Genomic DNA, 6,403 nt, shown 5'->3' with positions numbered 1-6,403 from the left:
AGCCGAGCAGGTCAAGCAAAGTCAGCGGGGATACGAACTAACCTTTCCCCTTTACAAAACTCATGATTTTTCTTTGGATGCAGGCACCCGAGTCGCAAAATCATCAACACATATCATACACTCATATGGTTCAGGAACACAACTCTCAGAACCATCGCACCTATTCACAGTTGCATTCCGCACACAATATCCCCAGCAGCCACAATATAGCAATCAGCTAAGAAAACTCTATTACCATTTATCTCTTGCATAAGGGTACTATTCTGCCTTCCGAGACTAAGCACTGTCTCCATCTGCATCTCCTGCATTGCATAAGGCTACTATTCTGCCTTCCGAGACTAAGCACTCTCTCCATCTGCATCTCCTGCATTGCATAAGGCTACCATTCTGCCTTCCGAGGTTAAGCTCTACCTCCATCTGCATTTGCACGGCTGAAAGATCGCCACTTTATTTACGCTTGCATGGGTGAAAGATCGCCGCTTCATTTGCATTTGCACGGCTGAAAGATCGCCGCTTCATTTACATTTGCATGGCTGAAAGATTGCCGCTTCATTTACATTTGCACGGCTGAAAGATCGCCACTTTATTTACGCTTGCACGGCTGAAAGATCGCCACTTTATTTATATTTGCACGGCTGAAAGATCGCCACCTATCGCATATCATGGGCTGAAATATCGCCAAATACTGCATTTCATAGGCTAAAAGATCGCCAAATTATCCGAGGGCGTCATCATTCGGAGGCACCATTTGCATAGCCCGAGAACACCATGCCATGGCCCGAGGATCCCTTTAATCTTTTGCATATCATTATTGAAAGGCATCATGGTTCGGAGGCATCATTCTCATAACCCGAGAACATCATCTCATAGCCTGCGAATCCTTTATTATACGCTTCATGGCCCAGGACGTCATGGTTTGAAGACGACATCCTCACCGTCCAAAGACAACATTCGTGGTCCGACGGGAACTTGCATCATGTTTAAATTTACGCACAATATATGCTTGTATGGCTCATTTGCAGGTAAACCGGCGAGCAACGGCCATCTCGGCAGGAGCGATTCCGCTCCAGTCCCCGCAGCCCTATCAGACCTTAACCATTCATCCCAACCTGTATATTGCGTCCATTCTTGAAAGGTCTCCACCGGCATATTCCGCTGATGGATCCCGAACTACATAGGGCCTGATTCCTATAAGACCAGGGATATGTAGGCAGCTCATAAGCCAGGGCACGGCCAAACTTCTTCAAAACATTTTGTTCGGTCAAAATTGGTCATCATGTCTTTACCCGACAACTCTTTCTTCCTTCCCGGGTAAAGAGGGGCAGCTGTTGATACCCAATTTTTCCCTGTCTATTTTTATATGCAAAATATCTTTAAAAATAGCATATATATGTATATATAAGTATGTCCAAGCATTTTACTATTTTTTCCATAATTTTTAAGGTTTTCAAACTGATTTATTTCCCTTTTTCATCCATAAAAACCCAATGATTATTTTCAAAATTATTATTTTGGTAATTCATTTATTGGAATTTTATATTTAGGCTAAGATATAGCTAAGATAATTTTGCATATTATTACAAATTTATTTAGTATTTTTAAGCTAAATTGCATATAATTGCAATATTAGCCATTTTAAGATTCAATTATATTTTATATTCCTAAAATTAAGTCCTGTATTTTTAAATTGTTAATTATATATTATAAATCATTTTAGTGCCTTCAATTAGTTTTTAGAAATTTATTAACTATTTTTTATAAATTAAATGGGGAAAAAGGACTATTTAACGTATAGCCAAATTTGGCTTTCAAATTTAGCCTAAATCTAACCCCCAATTCCCAGCCCATTTCTGATTAAACCCAATACCGAACCTCAATTAACTAGCCCAAAGACCCAAGCCCAAACCCTAAAACTACCCGACCCAACCCGGATTAAATCCTGGCCGTTGATCAATTTCGATCAACGGCCCAGATTCATTCTTACCTAATTAAGCCAAACGACCCCCCCAAACCCCTCATTTGCCTCACTCGTCTCTATCTTTCTAACCTCTGGTTCTCTCTAGAACCTTCCCCCCCCTTCCCCTTCGGCTCTGATGAGTTTCACTTACCTTCTCCGGCCACCTCCTGGCCTGAATCTATGGTGGTTTTACCACCCACAATCCTCCTATGGCTCCTCACGCTTGGTTGCTGAATTTTCATGACTTGACCACGAAGAGTTGGGTCCAGACTTTTGTCGATTCAAGTTCCACGGCCATCTCCGGCCTTGCTCCGGCAAGCCGTGTCTGTTCGAGCCTGGCCTCAACTCCTCCTGTTTAGATCCAAGCCTTTCTCACCGTTTGGGTTCCTCTGAAAACCCTAGCATTGAGGTTTTTCTGATCTCCTTAGATCTGTTCCAGATCTATGCTTTCCCTAAGCTTTTAAACGATTTTCTGATTTTTTTTTTCAAAAGTTATACTTTCAAAACCTTTGTTCTCCGATTTAGGGTTTTGAGTTATGCTTCTCTGATTTTCATGTGTGTTTCTCTGATTTTCTTCTTCTCTTGTGTATTTTTCTACTATGTTCTTGTCAAATCTCTTCCACCATGTTTTTTTTAATTATATTGCTCCTACTGTGTTCTTGTTAAAACTCTTCTACCATGTTTTTCTATTATATTGCTCCTACTGTGCTCTTGTTACAATTTCTCCTACCATGTTCTTATTTGTTTCTTCTACCAGTTCTTCTACTATGGGTCGCATGTTACTCTTTTACTTTGTTTCTCATGAGTTTCTGTTATTGAAAAAAGCATGTGGAAGGTCCCAGTTCCTTTATGAGACCTTTGGACTTGTTTCGACTAGTCTCTTTTGCTTTCTTGATTACTTGCCCTCTCATCTCGGCACTCGATTGATGGTAAAAGCCTGAAATTTAGGGGTTCATCCGAGTTTGAGAACATTTATGATTTCAGAAACCCTAACTATTTCGAGGTTCTGAACTTGTTTCTCAACTGAGTCTCGAAATTCTTTGTCTCAACCTCTGTCTCTTTAAGCAATTCTGATTTTCCACTAAAACTTTTCACTGGATCTTTTGTTTGCTACTAGATGCTACTTCTCTTCTACATTGCTAACCTATGTGACTACCATGCTCCTATAGTCTATTATCTACTGATTTTTGCAATAACACAACATCTTCTTTCATGCTTGACATGTCTATAAAGATATGCAATGAATTTCCCTATAAAATGGTTTTCAAATTTGTGATTAGTTCAGACTTCCTTTTGAGTATGTCTGATTGATTTTTCTTTCCTTGTTTGCTGATTCTCTCTGTGACTCGACCTAAGTTAAAACCCTTCTCAGCTTTTGCGACTTGGTTCATTCATGGGTCAGTAATTACAAGATCCTTGATTTTTTGATTTACTGGTTGTTAATTGATTTTCTTACCTTATTTGTAAAACCGTGTACTTCACAAACCCCGTCCTTAAATAACCTTTTATGTATTTGCCCTTAATTACATGCTTTGCACAAAGGCTTATTCAATTTCTTTCCTTAAATTCTTTTACCCGTTTGAATCCGAATCCCTTAATTAAAGGGAAGTCTTGTGTAATTTATGCTTAATTGACAATACGTTCTTTAACTATTTTCTTACCTTATTTCTGCCTGGTTTTCAACACTATAAATGCACGACTCTTTAACACACAACACACACGATTTACAATCCTTCACTTCACAATTCACAACCTCTTCTGAACTCATATTTACTCATAATAGTATTTTCTCTTTGCCTGCACTGTGGCCTGTTCTCAAGACCTACTGCTTTTTCTCTATTTGTTTCTTTGAAACTGGTATGTCCTAATTTAAGCTTCAGCATCATCACAGCGTGTTTATTTACAGCTTTTGTATCCATGTCTACTTTACTGCTGCTGCAGAGTTAAATATTTAAACTAGCATGTTGATTCCTTTCTGTTTGTTTGTAATGAATCCCTACCCCTATTACCCCTATGTGTTTTGAGTTATGACTTGAGGCATGGCAATGTAAGTTGTTGTCCATGAATTAAGTTTGATCCATGGGGATCTTAACCTCTAAACAACATGTGTTAACAGGCCTAAGGGTGTGCCGGCATCTCCCGTTGCTGGGTATGCCCACCAGCCTGCTTTTGCCTCTTGCAACTCCCCATTCCCTATACCCTTATGTGTACTGATTTAAGTTGTTTCCCTTTTCCCTTTCCCCTTTCAGAATTCCACTTCTGCATTTTCACCCTCTCTTAGTCCCTAAGTTCTGCCCCCCTCTTGTGAGCCTTGCCTTGGGACCTTGAGTTCCTTTTGAACCTGGACACCTGAGGGCTGGCCCTTCCACACGGCACTATGTCTTAATCTGGTGATGTATTTGGGTGTGAGCACTGCCCGGAGACTTTTTCGAGACTCTTAGGGAACTTTGACACACCCCAAATGGGAGAAAGGTTTTGAAATGCGATCTCTTGGAGTTGGTTTACTTCATACTTCAGACAGGAAGCCTGAATCAGGCTCTCCTTGGTTGTACCCTTTTTTTAATTGCTGATGTATTTTCTTTTATCTTCATTCTGGGCTGTAATAATTTTGTAATAAACTCTTAGGGATGGCTAGTGAAAAAGGGAGGGGATAGCTATGTATGCGAAAGGTAGATAACATGTCTATAGGAGTTTTCTGAATTTCTGCATTCTCTCATATATAGATAACATGTCTTTAGGAATCCTGCATTTTCTCATATATAGATACCATGTCTATAGGAATTTCTGAATTTCTGCATTCTCTCATATATATAGATAACATATCTTTAGGAATCCTGCATTTTCTCATATATATAGATACCATGTCTATAGGAGTTTCTGAATTTCTGCATTCTCTCATATATAGATAACATATCTTTAGGAATCCTGCATTCTCTCATATATAGATACCATGACTATAGGGATCCTGCATTCTCTCATATAGACGCCATGTCTACAATTATTCAAATCAGAATCCTGCATATGCATATAGAAAATATGCCTGTAGGTCTTTCTGAATCTTGCATATCCACTTTCATTAGGAAAACATGTCTATAGGCCCTAAATAATCAATTGCAATTAGATATCATGTTCATATAAAATACAACACCTAGATATCATGTTTGTAGGATTTCTGCGTTTCTCTGTGTCTGTAAAAGTGTTCTAAAGTCAACAAACGCATAGAAAGCATGCCTATAGGAGCTTTAACCAAATCTGAATCGCCTCACTCGCTTATAAGTCTAAAACCAGTAATAATGCCTTACCATTTGAGAACTTATGATCTTTTGCTAAAACTCGCCTTTCTTTATTTACTGACAACTTTTTCTTAAATCAGTATGTATTCAATTTAATTCATTGTTTCTGAAATCGTTAGATATCATGCCTATAGGACCCTCGTCCAACACTTAGGCAAGCCTTAGGGTAAAATTATAAACTGAATCAGATTTTTTTTAGCTAGAACCAACAGGTAGGCCTGCTTCGGGCTTCTTATCTGAACTATGTAATAAATCAGTCTGCCTCAACCTTTTAAGTTTTAATTAGACCTTAAACAGTATGTGTAAGTCATGCTAACTACTTGCTTTTTCTCTGTTTAAAGGAGGTGTATTTGAGCCTTTGTTTGTTTATATGCTTTTCCCCAAACTTGCTATATGTGTTTTTGCCTGTCGCCTTAGTATTTTACCTTTTGAAACCACAAATAAGCCAATATCTCCTCCCTTTAGGATTTGTAGTCCCAAGTACCTCCGGGGCTGATAGGATTGGGGCGGGTAATAGCATGCAATAAGCAAACGAGACCATTCCGCGCTTTAATACCTTAACGGGGTGGGAAAGGGTAGATATGGATATGATGACCACGCGATAACATCACGTGTAGCCCCTCATTGAGGAGTGATTACCGGATGTTGTGTGGGGTGATCCATATTATTAATAAACCTAGGACCCCCTTTCTCTTTGTTCTTTGTTTCTTTTAAATCATTTTAAAGCCATTTCTTCTAAGAAAATCAACTCTCTTTAGTTCTTTCCGACTTTGTTTATTTGTGACCATTACATGAAAATCCCCTCTTATTTGAAACTCTTACCTGCCTATGTGTTATTTGCATTTAAGTCACAACAATAGTTTGGCCGGGAACCACACTAGTGGATCCTGAGGGGTGCCTAACACCTTCCCCTTGGGATAATTTATAGCCCTTACCCAATCTCTGGTTACTTGACTCAAACCCTTCGTAGTGTCCTAATGCACTTAAATCATTAGGTGGCGACTCTTCAATCCAAAACCCAATTCACAAAAGGGAACGAGTTGTCTTCCCAAATGTCATAAACTCAATTTCGCGAGAAAAAGGGGGCGCGACAGTTATTTGATGGGTTTTGAATTTTAGGGCTTGAATGTGTATGGGTTAGTAGTATTTAGCC

Source organism: Nicotiana attenuata, chromosome 10 (assembly GCF_001879085.1).
Source record: "Nicotiana attenuata strain UT chromosome 10, NIATTr2, whole genome shotgun sequence".
In the NCBI taxonomy this organism is placed as follows: Eukaryota; Viridiplantae; Streptophyta; class Magnoliopsida; order Solanales; family Solanaceae; genus Nicotiana; species Nicotiana attenuata.
Note: the sequence above shows the minus strand (reverse complement) of the source record.